The sequence below is a fragment of the Oncorhynchus nerka genome, linkage group LG12 (assembly GCF_034236695.1).
Source record: "Oncorhynchus nerka isolate Pitt River linkage group LG12, Oner_Uvic_2.0, whole genome shotgun sequence".
NCBI lineage: Eukaryota > Metazoa > Chordata > Actinopteri > Salmoniformes > Salmonidae > Oncorhynchus > Oncorhynchus nerka.
This window is the reverse complement of record NC_088407.1, coordinates 20,709,016-20,727,080: the sequence shown is the minus strand read 5'-3', so window position 1 is coordinate 20,727,080 and position 18,065 is coordinate 20,709,016. Positions and strand designations below refer to the sequence as shown.

Below are 18,065 nucleotides of genomic sequence, written 5' to 3'. Positions count from 1 at the left end.
TGTTTCTCATCCTGAGAATGTGGTCCCTTTCTCCCTTAGAACTTAGCCTACTGTTCTGACTTGGTTCAAATTTGGGAAAGAAATCACAGATTTTACAGGACCCCCATTAGAGTTGTTTGTTAACCATTATTTACCAGGTATATTGACAGAAAACATAGTGCACTACTTTCTCTTGTACACTAAGGACCCGGGGAAGAGAGGCAGGGGAGAAGAGAAGAGGAGCCTGTGCCTATTTGAAAGCTAGAATAAAATGAGTAGCTCTCATGCTAAAACGTTGAGAGCTCTAGCTCCATCGTTCTCTATGGGGAAAAAACTACCATTTTTACTTTCGTCCCAGTTCTCCCCTACCTGCGGCACTCTGGGATTAAGAGTGCATTGTGCAAGTGTACAGCAACAAAAACCACGTGGTATATGTTTAGTGCGTGTTTCCTTCAGTGCTGGTTTCACGGAGACCGACACAGGTGTGGGGGTTTCGTTTGACAGAGACGGGCCAAGACAGAGCTGTTGTAAATCTGTACTTTTATTAAAAACAGACATTTCATTGTATATTATCTGTTCCAGTATTACAGATGGGACCTGGCCTGGGCAACACTTCATAGTATATTATCTGTTAGGGTGATGAGGTTGCAGTATTACAGATGGGACCTGGCCTGGCCAACACATTATAACCAATCACAGGCAATGGTAGCATTCTTGCCTGACTTCATTGCAGACGCCTGCCAGATCACACAACGAGTGGATAGGTGTTTAACATATCAGCTAACCACACCATATCATATTGAAATCTGATGCTCGACTGCACAGACACTGGCACATCAAAAAGGCACAGTTTAGTGGCACGTTTTAGAATGACCACAGGAGTGATCAGGTATTGAAGTACAGGAGGAATAACAAGTACATGCATATGAACATGAATATGTTAAAACACACATACATGCAGTCCCGCACGCACATTGACTGAAACATATAAATATGCTTGTGTACACAAACACCATCAAGTTAAAGTGCTTTTAGTATTGTTAACATACATATTTTCCAGTGAAAAATCAAATAAAAAATAACAGAAACACTAAAGATCAGGGTTGGAATGAATTACATTTAAATTCTAGTCAACTCAGGAAGTACACTGAAATTCCAATTCCAATTTAATTTCAATTCCAATTTAATTTCTCTTCAGTGCTTTTCAATAAGTGACAATGAAAATTTGGAATTGGAATTTGGTTTACTTTCTGAATTTACCGGAATTTAAATGGAATGGACCCCAACCCTGCTAAGCATATACTCAGATGAAAAAAGTACTGCTGGATATCGCATCGTTAGGGACAGATACATACAGTATACATACGATATCATATATTCAATCAAAATCCTTCAAAAAAAATGTTTTAAAAAAAATTATCCAGTATTTCCACTCTCATGTCCTGCAGACAGAGTACCTTTCTGTGTTAAAAACAGTAACAGTACAATGATTCCACAGGAGGATGGTGGTACCTTAATTGGGGAGGATGGGCTTGTGGTAATGGTTGGAGTGGAATAAGTGTAATGTTATCGAATACATCAAATACATGGTTTCCATGTGTTTGATGCCAATCCATTTACTCTGTTCCAGACATTATTATGAGCCGTCCTCCCCTCAGCAGCCTCCACTGCATGGTTCCTTTGATTATGTCCTCGTGAACCATGTTTTGTCCTGGTAAACCAGTCAACCTTGACCTTTCCAGTCACACAAAGTCTTCTTATAAAAAATACAGACAAATTAAGTTTAAAAAGCTTTCTTGGTCCATCTTTGATTACAGGACAGTAGACACAAATGGGATGTATTTTGTTCCTTTGAAGGACATCACCTGTTGAATCTTTACAAGGGGCGATACAAAACGCATAAAATCCAAAAAAGGAGCGTGTGTGTCTGTGTGTATGTTCACATTTCCCAACAGAGGAGCAGCTCATCTCTCATTCCTTCAACTTTTTATTCTCACTTGATAAGTTATCAATCTCCATACAGTCTGCTCTCTTTTCTCATTTCTCGTAACTCTCTCATTCCATCTCATTCATGCTCTCTCTCTCTCTCTCCCTCTCTCTCTCTCCCCCCATCCTCTCTCTATACATTACTGATACGGACACTGAGGGGGCTACTGTCTCTCCCCCTGCCCCTGCCCCTCCCCCTGCCCCTCCCCCTCTCCTCCCCTCGATAGCTCTCCTCTAGTTTAATCTTCTCTGGGTCCGCCCCTTCCTCTGCGCCCCCTCTGCTGCTGCGGGACGAGTGCATGGCCGGGCTTGGGGGGGGGGCCTGTTTGAAGAGGGGCGGGGTTTTCGTTTTGTCCACCTTGTCGAAGAAGGTGAAGTCCGCCACATACTTCCCAGACGGGGACAGGGAGACCACGGGGGGGAACTCATACCCCCACAGGATCTCATCAGGCAGGTAGGAGGTGCGCACCTGGCAGGTGGCGGATGTGGGCTCTACCGTGGCACTCATGATCACCAGCAGCTCAAAGTCTGCCAGATCCGGATCCGTCCATCCCCCTCCTAGAACACAGGTAGAGTGAATGAAAGATACAAATTTAGCACTAGAGATCCATAAGAAAAAACACAAAACACACCCCACACACTTACTGTACGCACAAATAGATAGCTGCACCACAAAGGCCTATATAGGTTGATAACGAACATCAAGCACACAAGCAGTAAAGATGCCCACCCCCTTCAAGCACACTGCACAACTGCCTTCATTTTGCCTGACCCCAGGAGGAGTCACTGCTGCCTTGAGTTACACCCCCTTTTTCCCTCAGAACAGCCTCAATACGTCAGGACATGGACTCTACAAGGTGTTGAACGTGTTCCATTCACACTCAGAATGGCACACACATACACAAGCCCATATCCGCAGGAAGTAGGGGTGCTGAATTAAAAAAAAATAATTATAGCAAAAATATTATTTTCAAACATATATATTTGTTCACAAAAGTAGTGCACTGGGCCTTTACAGGATGTATTAGCTGCCCAATAAAACATTTCAGCATCTCTGTTTTGGCAACAACAAAAAAGGTATAATTAAGAACAGTATCTTGCAGGATTCAATAGTTGGAATTGTAAGAGTTGTTGCCCTTTTGCTTTCTCTGCAATCATCATTCTAATGGAATTTTTTATTTGATTTTATTTAACCAGGTAGGTTAGTTGAGAACAAGTTCTCATTTACAACAGCGACCTGGCCAAGATAAAGCAAAGCAGTTCGACACATACAACAACACAGATGGAATAAACAAACATACAGTCAATAATACAGTAGAAAAAGTCTATATACAGTGTGTGCAAATGAGGTAGGATAAGGGAGGTAAGGCAATAAACAGGCCATGGTGGAGAAGTAATTACAATATAGCAATTAAACACTGGAATAGTAGATGTGCAGAAGATGAATGTGCAAGTAGAGATACTGGGGTGCAAAGGAGCAATATAAATAAATACAGTATGGAGATGAGGTAGTTGGATGGGCTATTTACAGATGGGCTGTACAGGTGCAGTGATCTGTAAGCTGCTCTGACAGCTGGTGCTTAAAGCTAGTGAGGGAGATATCTGGTCCCCAGCTTCAGTGATTTTGGCAGTTCGTTCCAGTCATTGGCAGCAGAGAACTGTAAGGAAAGGCAGCCAAAGTAAGAATTGGCTTTGGGGGTGACCAGTGAGATATACCTGCTGGAGCGAGTGCTACGGTTGGGTGCTGCTATGGTGACCAGTGAGCTGAGATAAGGTGGGGCTTTACCTAGCAGAGAGTTGTAGATGACCGGGAGCCAGTGGGTTTGGCGGCGAGTATGAAGCGAGTGCCAGCCAACGAGAGCGTACAGGTCACTTTGGTGACAAAACAGATGGCACTGTGATAGACTGCATCCAATTTGTTGAGTAGAGTGTTGGAGGCTATTTTGTAAATTACATTGCCAAAGTGGGCAATGTGGGCAGCGATCGGTTGAATAGCATGCATTTAGCTTTACTTGCATTTAAGAGCAGTTGGAGGCCACAGAAGGAGAGTTGTATGGCATTGAAGCTCGTCTACATTTACATTTACATTTAAGTCATTTAGCAGACGCTCTTATCCAGAGCGACTTACAAATTGGTGCTTTCACCTTATGACATCCAGTGGAACAGCCACTTTACAATAGTGCATCTAGGTCTTTTAAGGGGGAGGGGGAGAAGGATTACTTTATCCTATCCTAGGTATTCCTTAAAGAGGTGGGGTTTCAGGTGTCTCCGGAAGGTGGTGATTGACTCCGCTGTCCTGGCGTCGTGAGGGAGTTTGTTCCACCATTGGGGGGCCAGAGCAGCGAACAGTTTTGACTGGGCTGAGCGGGAACTGTACTTCCTCAGTGGTAGGGAGGCGAGCAGGCCAGAGGTGGATGAACGCAGTGCCCTTGTTTGGGTGTAGGGCCTGATCAGAGCCTGGAGGTAGTGAGGTGCCGTTCCCCTCACAGCTCCGTAGGCAAGCACCATGGTCTTGTAGCGGATGCGAGCTTCAACTGGAAGCCAGTGGAGAGAGCGGAGGAGCGGGGTGACGTGAGAGAACTTGGGAAGGTTGAACACCAGACGGGCTGCGGCGTTCTGGATGAGTTGTAGGGGTTTAATGGCACAGGCAGGGAGCCCAGCCAACAGCGAGTTGCAGTAATCCAGACGGGAGATGACAAGTGCCTGGATTAGGACCTGCGCCGCTTCCTGTGTGAGGCAGGGTCGTACTCTGCGGATGTTGTAGAGCATGAACCTACAGGAACGGGCCACCGCCTTGGGATGTTATTTGAGAACGACAGGGTGTTGTCCAGGATCACGCCAAGGTTCTTAGCGCTCTGGGACAAGGACACAATGGAGTTGTCAACCGTGATGGCGAGATCATGGAACGGGCAGTCCTTCCCGGGAGGAAGAGCAGCTCCGTCTTGCCGAGGTTCAGCTTGAGGTGATGATCCGTCATCCACACTGATATGTCTGCCAGACATGCAGAGATGCGATTCGCCACCTGGTCGTCAGAAGGGGGAAAGGAGAAGATTAATTGTGTGTCGTCTGCATAGCAATGATAGGAGAGACCATGTGAGGTTATGACAGAGCCAAGTGACTTGGTGTATAGCGAGAATAGGAGAGGGCCTAGAACAGAGCCCTGGGGGACACCAGTGGTGAGAGCACGTGGTGAGGAGACGGATTCTCGCCACGCCACCTGGTAGGAGCGACCTGTCAGGTAGGACGCAATCCAAGCGTGGGCCGCGCCGAGATGCCCAACTCGGAGAGGGTGGAGAGGAGGATCTGATGGTTCACAGTATCGAAGGCAGCCGATAGGTCTAGAAGGATGAGAGCAGAGGAGAGAGAGTTAGCTTTAGCAGTGCGGAGCGCCTCCGTGATACAGAGAAGAGCAGTCTCAGTTGAATGACTAGTCTTGAAACCTGACTGATTTGGATCAAGAAGGTCATTCTGAGAGAGATAGCGGGAGAGCTGGCCAAGGACGGCACGTTCAAGAGTTTTGGAGAGAAAAGAAAGAAGGGATACTGGTCTGTAGTTGTTGACATCGGAGGGATCGAGTGTAGGTTTTTTCAGAAGGGTGCAACTCTCGCTCTCTTGAAGACGGGAGGGACGTAGCCAGCGGTCAGGGATGAGTTGATGAGCGAGGTGAGGTAAGGGAGAAGGTCACCGGAGATGGTCTGGAGAAGAGAGGAGGGGATAGGGTCAAGCGGGCAGGTTGTTGGGCGGCCGGCCGTCACAAGACGCGAGATGTCATCTGGAGAGAGAGGGAGAAAGAGGTCAGAGCACAGGGTAGGGCAGTGTGAGCAGAACCAGCGGTGTCGTTTGACTTAGCAAACGAGGATCGGATGTCGTCGACCTTCTTTTCAAAATGGTTGACGAAGTCATCTGCAGAGAGGGAGGAGGGGGAGGGAGGGGGAGGAGGATTCAAGAGGGAGGAGAAGGTGGCAAAGAGCTTCCTAGGGTTAGAGGCAGATGCTTGGAATTTAGAGTGGTAGAAAGTGGCTTTAGCAGCAGAGACAGAGGAGGAAAATGTAGAGAGAAGGGAGTGAAAGGATGCCAGGTCTGCAGGGAGGCGAGTTTTCCTCCATTTCCGCTCGGCTGCCCGGAGCCCTGTTCTGTGAGCTCGCAATGAGTCGTCGAGCCACGGAGCGGGAGGGGATAGTTACAGTTTCCCAAGGAGGGCCAGAGGTATACATAATGGTGTCGTCGCTTAGAGGTGGATCAAAGAATCACCAGCAGCAAGAGCAACATCATTGATGTATACAGAGAAAAGGGTCGGCCCGGGAATTGAACCCTGTGGTACCCCCATAGAGACTGCCAGAGTTCCGGACAACAGGCCCTCCGATTTGACACACTGAACTCTATCAGAGAAGTAGTTGGTAAACCAGGCAAGGCAATCGTTTGAGAAACCAAGGCTGTCGAGTCTGCCAATATGAATGTGGTAATTGACAGAGTCGAAAGCCTTGGCCAGGTCGATGAATACGGCTGCACAGTAATGTCTCTTATCGATGGCTGTTATATCATTTAGGACCTTGAGCGTGGCTGAGGTGTATCCATGACCAGCTCTGAAACCAGATTGCATAGCGGAGAAGGTATGGTGGGATTCGAAATGGTCGGTGATCTGTTTGTTAACTTGGCTTCCGAAGACCTTAGAAAGGCCGGGCAGGATAGATATAGGTCTGTAGCAGTTTGGATCTTTGAAGAGGGGGATGACCGCGACAGCTTTCATCTTTGGATTCTCAGATGATACGAAAGAGAGGTTGAACAGGCTAGTAATAGGGGTTGCAACAATTTCGGCAGATCATTTTAGAAAGAGAGGGTCCAGATTGTCTAGCCCGGCTGATTTGTAGGGGTCCAGATTTTGCAGCTCTTTCAGAACATCAGCTATCTGGATTTGGGTGAAGGAGAAATGGGGAGGCTTGGGCAAGTTGCTGTCGGGGGTGCAGGGCTGTTGACCAGGGTAGTGGTAGCCAGGTGGAAAGCATGGCCAGCCGTAGAGAAATGCTTATTGAAACTCTCAATTATTGTGGATTTATCAGTTGTGACAGTGTTTCCTAGCCTCAGTGCAGTGGCCAGCTGGGAGGATGTGCTCTTATTCTCCATGGACTTTACAGTTTCCCAGAACTTTTTGGAGTTTGTGCTACAGGATGAAAATTTCTGCTTGAAAAAGCTAGCCTTAGCTTTCCTAACTGCCTGTGTATATTGGCTCCTAACATCCCTGAATCCAGAAAGAACAAAACCCTATCCTAAAACATTTACATCAAAAGTTGCAAAGTTATGGGAAAAGATCCAAAACATCCACATCAAATTAATATTTGTCTTGATGAAATAACATGGAAAACAATTACCATCCTTACAAACCACTTAATGTAAATGTGCGTTACTGTATTGTATATAGGCTGGTCATCTAGGTTAGAACCTGTGGACTTTCCATCACCATGAAGAAAAACAATGTTCAATACAGTAACTGATTACATTGAGATATCAAGTGGTTTGTGATGATGTGGCTCAGTTGGTAGAGCATTGTACTTGGAACACCAGGGTTGTGGGTTCAAATCCCATGGGAGACCAGTACAAAAAAGTATGAAAATATATGCACTCACCACTGTGTCTACTAAAAATAATGAATAGACCGTTTCAGTTTTCACATAAAAATAACTTGCATTTGCAAAGTATTTCAAGAAACTGGAAAACATATATCAAGCTAGTATTTTTATGTTTTTATGAGATTAACTGTTTTGTAGAGATAATTATCCGACTCAAGTTACAAATGCTGGTAAACACTCAAATACATTTAATTAAACATTTTTGCACCTTCCATGTCTCAATTGTCTCAAGGCTTAAAATCCTTCTTTAACCTGTCTCCTCCCCTTCAACTATACTGATTGAAGTGGACTTAACAAGTGACATCAATAAGCAATCATAGCTTTCACCTGGATTCACCTGGTCAGTCTATGTCATCTGTGAAAACAGTCCTTAACTCTAACCTGGACCCAGTACTGCTCTCACTTCGTAACACACGCACACACATACAAACGCGCACGCACAAATATCACACACACACACGTATGCACACACAATGCATGATATGGTAGACTGTCTGGTCTATTCAGTCTCTAATGTTGTTCTTGACTACTGGTTTGAGCAGTTCTGACTGTGCTCTTCTGAACAGCCTTTACAACCTCCTCTCTTCTCACTCCTGTTAACAACTACAGTGTACTGAGGGGATTCACGTTAGTGCACTCATTGTAACCCCTTACTGAAACTCCTGACAGTGTCCCACCGTTTTTGGCAAAATCCCCAACTCCCCGTCCGTGTGCCCCCAAAGAGCTGCAGATATTTCCACAGAAATGCATCATGAGAATTTGAGAGCTGCCGTGAGAGGAGGCCAGATTATGAGACAGATTCATAGATAGTGCAGGGGCTATTGTCGTAGCATTATGTACTGTTAGTATTTTGATTCTTCTAGTAACAGTATTATGATACTTTAAGATAGTATTACGATTTTTGCAGATATTACTTACATTTTCAAGGTACACAGTGTGAAGCCAAAAGCCAAATGGAGTGTTCTCTGGGATCAGGCATCATTAAATAAACATATTACGTGTACAGTAACACAATGCCGTACAATCTGACCACAGTCAATTTAACAGGAGGAGTTTGGGGCTCAACTACATAGAGACCCATTATAGAGAGAGAGAGAAGTGGGGGAGAGAGCGAGAGAGAGAGAGAGAGAGAGAGAGAGAGAGAGAGAGAGAGAGAGAGGGGGGAGCGAGAGAGAGGAGAGAGAGAGCAGTAAAGGAGTAGAGAGGTAGATCAGGGATCAGTATGGGTCAGTAATAGCTCTGTGGTTAGTGGTGATGAGAGGCCTGCCCTCCTGTAAGAGGATCCCCCCCAGCTGTGTGTCAGCACCCCTCACTGTATCAGACTGTACCCCATTGTCTTTTAATGAGAAACCCTGGCACCCACTCACACACATTCCACTGACATACACACAGAGATGGAGAGAGAGAGACCCCTCTCCCGGTGTCATCCCCCAGACCCCAAAAATGTGACTACAATGGAGTGAACTAATAGGTATTTCACTCTACACTGGAGTGAACTATAATTAAATGGTGCATGGTGTAAAGTCTCATTTGCATTTTTCCCAGGGTATCTTTTCTTTTTGAGTGAATTGTCGAATCTACCACCCATGACTGTATTTGTTAGTGACACAGACATGGTTGTTGAATTATTTCATTTTTTAAGGCCTGTGGGTTTCACCTAGTAAGTTCCTAGGCGAATGTTATAATTAAAATTAAACTTTGGCAATATATAGTACTTACATATATCATAAGGCCTTGCTTTGATTGCTTAGTTTTACCCTAGCACAGTGGTGTTAGGCCACATCAGGCCTGCAAGACATTATGCTGGCTTGCAAAGTGATGAATGTGTAATTCCTACAGGAATCCAGACAGAGCTAGGATATCCAACAGTTGGAATCTTTATTCACCCTCAACCCTCATTCAGAAAGACTGTCGGGATAATGGAAATTGATAAAGGAGACTACCTAAACCATTTAAACTGGAACAACCATTTCAATAACAGGTGCAATAAATCAAATTAACTAATAGAAAAATATATGTTATCTTTGTGAAGCATAACATCATTCAATCAGTCAATGTACATGCAAAAACACAGTAGTGCATTCTGGGAAATCTGATAATGATGGGTGTGGTTTTGATTGGACTGTTTTACTCTCCACAGTGTAAAACAATAAGTCTGACTATTAACATCAACACTGGGGGTTCTTTTACACCGCTGAGTTCTAATTTCACTCTTACAGAGTGATTTTAACTTCTGAATCGACACTGGACGATTTGCTGTGTACACGCATTCACATATACAGTATGCACGCACGTACGCAAACACACACCCCTCTACAACAGGGATCGTCAAAAAAGTTATTTTCAAATACAATCACTTTTTTGGCATAGTTGTGGTCAATTTGCAGTGTACAAATTACTAGAATGATGTTCCCTACCATCCACCCTACACCCCCCCCCCCCCCTCATCCCTCTACTGTCCTGGCTCTGTTCCAAATGCCCTTTGTCCATCACAGCAGTGACCTTTAATCTCCTAAATTCACCCTTCTCTTTCTCTCCACACGGATGGCTTTCCGTTTCCACACCCCGGCTGGCCCTCTCGTCCTACTGGTGATTAAGACATGGGACATGGTCAACTATAGCAACAACTTCACCTCCTTTACACAGACTGTAAGGTACTGTAGTTCACTACACCACTACTACAGCAGAACACTGAACCTGCCTGTCTATTTTACTACCATGTCTTAGGCCACTTACAGTAATATCAAATTGGACCAATAGGACAAGAACACTAGACCGTAACTACACTATACCTGCCTATGGAACTGGTAACCTTCAAGTTTTAGGTCATGAAATAGGACCAATTGAAGGAGAACACACAACACAAATAACTGACAATGTGAACATTAAGCTATCGTATGTAATCATTCCTACCCTTGGCAGCCCAGGCTCTGAGCGGGCTGCTGTCGTCTATGATGTGGTAGAAGGTGAGGGGGAGGATGAGGAAGGGGCTGTCGCTGGACGTGTCCACCTGGAAGGGAACGTTCCTCTGGTCCAGACGCATCGTCTCCCCCTCCTTGGTCTGGGACGTCTGGAGCAACTTCCCCGTCACCTAGGAGCCAAATGGAGTCATTTGGTTAGGGGCCATGTGCAAGGATTCTGAAGAGGAGCGTCGATGGAAAATGACTACTGCGTCATTCTCACAGACACACACACACACACACACACACACACACACACACACACACACACACTGTGTCTCTACCGAGCAGCCCAGCAGCAGGCTCTTGCGCATGTTAGCCACACGGATCATGAGGCAGGGTCGGCCCTCGTGATTGGACACCACAGCGTACTGACTGAACTTCACTGTCTCTCCTCTCTTCTTGGGCCGCGCCACCTGAGGACAATGGGGAAGAGTGTGTCAGAGGCACACAGTGTAGCATGATGAACTCCACTACCCACAATGCTCTCTGGAACATATCCGGTTTGAGTAAATATTATTGTGCTGCACAGCCTGCTGTAAGTCTCCTTATCAATACACACAGGGCATGAACTTCCTATGATCTTAACCTCCGCCCCCAACACACACACAGACACACATATAGATAACTCTGACCCTGAGTGAGAGATAGAGAGGGCAGCAGATAATTCATGTTATAGAGGTTTAAATGATATGAGGGAAGAGGAGAAAGGGAGCGGGGTAGAGAGAGGGGGAGAGAGAGAGAGAGAGAGAGAGAGAGAGAGAGAGAGAGAGAGAGAGGGGGAGAGGGGGAGAGAGAGAGAGAGAGAGAGAGAGAGAGAGAGGGGTAGAGAGAGAGAGAGAGAGGGGAGAGGGGGAGAGAGAGAGAGAGAGAGAGAGAGAGAGAGAGAGAGAGAGAGAGAGGGGGAGAGGGGGAGAGAGAGAGAGAGAGAGGGGGAGAGAGAGAGAGAGAGAGAGAGAGAGAGGGGAAGAGAGAGAGAGAGAGAGAGGGGGAGAGGGGGAGAGAGAGAGAGAGAGAGAGGAGAGGGGAGAGAGAGAGAGAGAGAGAGAGAGAGAGAGAGGAGAGAGAGAGAGGGGAGAGAGATGGGGGAGAGGGGGAGAGAGAGAGGGGAGAGAGAGAGAGAGAGAGAGGGGAAGAGAGAGATAGAGCGGGGAGAGAGGGGGAGAGAGAAATGGAGATGGGGGAGAGAGAGGGGGAGAGAGAGAGGGAAGAGAGATAGAGCGGGGAGAGAGGGGAGAGAGAAATGGGGATGGGGGAGAGAGAGGGGGGGAGGGGGGAGCTGGATAGTAAACACTGATGTATGTGTTGACTATGGATGGATGCAGTGCATATGTGACCCGATTTAGGAAACTAGTCACGACTTCACAGCAGAGCCATTTGAATATAAATCTTCTTTTTTTTAATCAAAATGCGTTTTTTTTGCAGAAATGCTTTCTCGAACATGTGAACTTTCATAACAAACTTGTATGCCATCTGTAAATACAAATAAAATTGTTAAATTACGAGCCTTGTTGGTTAAGCCACAAAAAAAGTGAGCAACCGTCCCACTAGCCATGATTGGCTGAGATAATGAGCGGGCTGGACATGCCGAGATAGGAGAGAGGATTGGTCTGCCATATAGAAGGCTTCTGTTTATTTGAGCTCGTCAGTCTGTGTTGGTAACCCTGTCGAACGCGCCTTTTTAAAAATGTACTATGTAGTGGAGCTGCATAAGTGTTGCTCTCCATTTTCTGGATGATTAAGTTTTGAAATCATGTATACAAGTAAGATAGTCTAGCGTTAGCTAGCTACATTTTCAGATATTATATGTTTCTAATTTTGACAAAGTGGTTTCATTTCAAGCTAAAGTGTACTGTTAGCTAACTGTTAGCTAACGTTAGGTGGCTGGCTCCCTAGCTGATGTTATTATTCGTTTCCCAGAGCAGTTGTTGCCACTTTGTTAATTGTTGCTTATCTAGCTAACGTTAGCTGGCTGGCTCGTTAGCGAACGTTATGCGATGTGTGTGATCTTAAACGTTGTTTACCTAGCTAGGTTCATTGTTTACCCAGCTAGCTATATGTCTTAAGCTAAAGTCTACTGTTAGCTAGCTAACGTTAACTGCTCCCTAGAGGACGTTATTATTCATTTCCCAGAGCTGTTTGCTTTTGTAGTTAGAGCCTAATGTTAGGTATTGCTGGCACTTTGTTCATTGTTGTTTTAACTAGCTAACGTTAGCTGGCTGGCTCATTAGCTGACGTTACGTGACATGTGTACTGTACAACACTCGTTGAATATGGCCGGTGTCAGTAAACGACTGCAAAAAAAGCGTAATGAAATTGTTGTCAGCAGAGCTGGATAGGCTGTTTTCATGTTATCAAGAGGTAAACAAATCATCAGCCAGAGCGTCAAGTGTGCGCTTCGAGAGCGAAACAAGATGGGTGGGGCTAAAGTTTAAGAGGGTGTGAACGATGCTGAATGTGGTGTGGGGGCTGTGCTTTGGCAAAGTGGGTGGGGTTATATCCTTCCTGTTTGGCCCTGTCCGGGGGTGTCCTCGGATGGGGCCACAGTGTCTCCTGACCCCTCCTGTCTCAGCCTCCAGTATTTATGCTGCAGTAGTTTGTGTCGGGGGGCTAGGGTCAGTTTGTTATATCTGGAGTACTTCTCCTGTCCTATTCGGTGTCCTGTGTGAATCTAAGCGTCTAATTCTCTCCTTCTCTCTTTCTTTCTCTCTCTCGGAGGACCTGAGCCCTAGGACCATGCCCCAGGACTACCTGACATGATGACTCCTTGCTGTCCCCAGTCCACCTTGCCATGCTGCTGCTCCAGTTTCAACTGTTCTGCCTTATTATTATTCGACCATGCTGGTCATTTATGAACATTTGAACATCTTGGCCATGTTCTGTTATAATCTCCACCCGGCACAGCCAGAAGAGGACTGGCCACCCCACATATGCTCTCTCTAATTCTCTCTTTCGTTCTCTCTCTCGGAGGACCTGAGCCCTAGGACCATGCCCCAGGACTACCTGACATGATGACTCCTTGCTGTCCCCAGTCCACCTGGCCATGCTGCTGCTCCAGTTTCAACTGTTCTGCCTTATTATTATTCGACCATGCTGGTCATTTATGAACATTTGAACATCTTGGCCATGTTCTGTTATAATCTCATCCCGGCACAGCCAGACGAGGACTGGCCACCCCACATATGCTCTCTCTAATTCTCTCTTTCTTTCTCTCTCTCGGAGGACCTGAGCCCTAGGACCGTGCCCCAGGACTACCTGACATGATGACTCCTTGCTGTCCCCAGTCCACCTGACCGTGCTGCTGCTCCAGTTTCAACTGTTCTGCCTTATTATTATTCGACCATGCTGGTAATTTATGAACATTTGAACATCTTGGCAATGTTCTGTTATAATCTCCACCCGGCACAGCCAGAAGAGGACTGGCCACCCCACATAGCCTGGTTCCTCTCTAGGTTTCTTCCTAGGTTTTGGCCTTTCTAGGGAGTTTTTCCTAACCACCGTGCTTCTACACCTGCATTGCTTGCTGTTTGGGGTTTTAGGCTGGGTTTCTGTACAGCACTTTGAGATATCAGCTGATGTACGAAGGGCTATATAAATTAATTTGATTTGATTTTATTTGAATGGGTGTAGACAACGAAGAGCTCTTCACTTGACATCAAAATATTCAAAGGCGATTTTCTCAAAAGTGAATTTACAAGTTGATCAACTTTCAAAGAAGAATGACTTTCCCATTGTTCCTCAGATGCCATGTATGATATACCATTTTGTAGCTCAGAGTCTCTACTTTTGTCCAATGTAAAAAACACAATTTCTAATTTTGCTTACATAAGACCGAATCCAGGTGGTCAGTCACATATTATGGCACTGAAAATTTGACGTGATGTGTAGATCCAGATTTTTCAGTGAAATACTGTATATCCATACTGTTTAGTGGTGGTTTACTTTATCAATTAATGTGATGGATGGTGAAGTGAACATCTTATCGTTCTGCCCAGGGGAAGGGTGAGGTACCTTGGCGAGGAAGGTTCCAGTGATGAAGATCTCAAGCACCATGGTGATGACCAGCTGGAGGATGAGGAGGATGATGGCGGCGGGACATTCCTCTGTGATGCAACGGAAGCCGTAGCCAATTGTGGTCTGCGACTCCAGTGAGAAGAGGAACGCCCCCGTCAGAGTCTGCACCTGCATCACACATGGGGTGTGGTTGGACGGAGGGTCAAACTCTAGAGGGAGGGGTGGAGAAGGGAAGCACAGGGAGAGAGGCAAGGTTGTGAGATTGACATGGAAAGCAAAAGGTACAAAGATTATAGGGGAGGTACAACTGATTGTATTGGTACTTTGAGGTATCATTGCTCTCAAATGCCTTAGAATTCTGTCTCTCCCTCTCTCTCCCCTTCCTCCATCCTCACCTAGCAGGTCTCCGTGCACCAGCGCCACCAGGTACCACAGAACCCCTCCCCTCCCACCTTCTCTCCCCCCATCCCTCTCTCCCTCTACCTCTCTCTCCCCTTCCTCCATCCTCACCTAGCAGGTCTCCGTGCACCAGCGCCACCAGGTACCACAGAACCCCTCCCCTCCCACCTTCTCTCCCCCCATCCCTCTCTACCTCTCTCTCCCCCCTTCCTCCATCCTCACCTAGCAGGTCTCCGTGCACCAGCGCCACCAGGTACCACAGAACCCCTCCCCTCCCACCTTCTCTCCCCCCATCCCTCTCTCCCTCTCTCTCCCCTTCCTCCATCCTCACCTAGCAGGTCTCCGTGCACCAGCGCCACCAGGTACCACAGAACCCCTCCGCTCCCACCTTCTCTCCCCCCATCCCTCTCTCCCTCTCTCTCCCCTTCCTCCATCCTCACCTAGCAGGTCTCCATGCACCAGCGCCACCAGGTACCACAGAACCCCGAACAGGAACCAGGTCCCGGCGAAGGTGGCCGAGAACAGGAAGAGCTTGTAGCGCCACTGCATGTCCAGGAAGGTCGTCCAGATGTCACGCAGGTACATCGCCCCACGCCCGCTCACATGCTCGATGTGCACGTTGCTGTGCCCGTCCTTGGAGAGAACGCGCCGTCTCCGTCGGAGTGCGCAGACCGCCGTCGCTGCCCCCTGCCGTCGCTGCCCCCTGCTGTTGCTGCCCCCTGCCTCAGTTGCCACCCCCACCCCTTCCGCCCCCCTGCCCCCAGCAGCGGCTTCAGAACCTCCGTCTGTGTCATGGAGTGACACTCCTTCTGGGGGAGGAGCCGCGCGAGGAGGGGGAGTGGCCGACGTCATGGCTGCAGCTTTATCAGGGGAAGAAGGGAGGGATGATGGGAGGGGGAGTTGATGATGGAGGAGTGAGGTCGGGGGTGAAGGGGGATAGAATGGATAAATGGGAAAGGACTTGACGGTGGATATTAGAGTGATGGAGAGAGCTGAAGAGGGAGAGAGGCGAGAGGGAGAGGAGTGAGGGTGAGAGGTGAGGAGGGAGAGGGGTGAGGAGGGAGAGGGAGGGAGAGGGGTGTGGAGGGAGAGGAGTGAGGAGTGAGGAGGGAGAGGGGTGAGGAGGGAGAGGAGTGAAACGGGAGAGAGATGAAGAAAAGGAGGAGTGAAACTGGAGAAAGATGAAGAGGGAGAGGAGTGAGGGGGTGGGGAGAAGGAGGGGTGAAACTGGAGAAAGATGAAGAGGGAGAGGAGTGAGGGGGTGGGGAGAAGGAGGGGTGAAACTGGAGAAAGATGAAGAGGGAGAGGAGTGAGGGGGTGGGGAGAAGGAGGGGTGAAACTGGAGAAAGATGAAGAGGGAGAGGAGTGAGGGGGTGGGGAGAAGGAGGGGTGAAACTGGAGAAAGATGAAGAGGGAGAGGAGTGAGGGGGTGAGGGAGAGGAGTGAGGGGGTGGGGAGAAGGAGGGGTGAAGAGGGAGAGGAAGAGATAAATATTGTGCAAAGTCAAAGTTGATGAAAAACAAGTTCAAAAGATTTTGTGAGAAAGGAGAGAAGAGGAAAGGAAGAGAGAGGTTGTTAACGGGAGGAATGGAAGAGGTGACAGGAGTGGAACATTCGGGGTGTGGGGGGAGGAAGACATGAAGAAAGGGATAGAAAGAGAAGGACATTATAAATGGGACACACTTTTTCAAGTGGACAGATGCAGGCCTGTGGCTGTCAATGTGCTCCAAACTCTCTGTCACTCTCTCTCTTCATCCTTTTCTTTACAGACAGAGCCACAGCTGCCCTTTCAAAGTAAAAGCCCCCTTTTAGTGCAAAGTCACAGCTGTCTTTTCCTTTTAAAAGCCCCTCTATAATGCTAAGGCGCTCAGATGTGTCTGCAGCGCATCACGCTGGCTGGATCAAGAGGGACTGAAACAAGGCTTACTTATTCCCCATCCGAAACCAGGAACAGAAAAGCCACATGTAGCCTAGTATCTGGAGCACAGGAGGATGGTGGCAACTTAATTGGGGACAGGCTCGTGGTAATGGTTGGAGCGGAATCGGTGGAATGGTATCAAATACATCAAACACATGGTTTCCTCATGGTTTCCTCATGGTTTCCACATGGTTTCCACCTGGTTTCCACATGGTTTCCACATGGTTTCCTCATAATTTCCACATGGTTTCCTCATGGTTTCCACATGGTTTCCTCATGGTTTCCTCATGGTTTCCACATGGTTTCCTCATGGTTTCCACATGGTTTCCACATGGTTTCCTCATGGTTTCCACATGGTTTCCTCATGGTTTCCACATGGTTTCCACATGGTTTCCATGTGTTTGATGCCATTCCATTTACTCCATTCCAGACATTGTTATGAGCCGTCCTCCCCTCTGCAGCCTCCACTGGTCTGGATCAACCATGTATGAATGGGCTTTGATCCCTGACACAATCTACTTCTCTTTCATTATCCCTTTTTCCCTAATGAAATAAAATGAAAGTTTCAATCGTCTTACTGCCTTACACGTAGTGTTACTGCTTTACACTTAGAGTTCAAACTATGACCTCACCACGTTGATGATTAGCCCCATACTGCCCCAGTAGTCTACTACCATGTGCAGCTCCAACATGATCTCATTTTCACTGTCCAATAAATGTTTTTCTGTGTCAGAGAATTACGCGGTGTGGTTTGTGGACGCAGTACAGCAGGAGAATAGAGCTTGTCCAAATCAAATCAAATGTTATTTGTCACATGTGCCGAATACAACGGGTATAGACTTCAACGGGTGTAGATACAACGGGTGTAGATACAACGGGTGTAGATACAACGGGTGTAGACTTCAACGGGTGTAGACTTCAACGGGTGTAGATACAACAGGTGTAGATACAACGGGTGTAGATACAACGGGTGTAGACTTCAACGGGTGTAGATACAACGGGTGTAGATACAACGGGTGTAGATACAACGGGTGTAGACTTCAACGGGTGTAGATACAACGGGTGTAGACTTCAACGGGTGTAGATACAACGGGTGTAGATACAACGGGTGTAGACTTCAATGGGTGTAGATACAACGGGTGTAGACTTCAACAGGTGTAGATACAACGGGTGTAGATACAACGG

General features: G+C 47.1%; 1 pseudogene; it reads right to left on the bottom strand.

Moving 5' to 3' along the window:
• Nucleotides 1–502: 502 nt before the first annotated feature.
• Nucleotides 503–17,795, bottom strand: LOC115137940 (ATP-sensitive inward rectifier potassium channel 10-like; annotated as a pseudogene).
• Between the last annotated feature and the right edge of the window lie 270 nt (nt 17,796–18,065).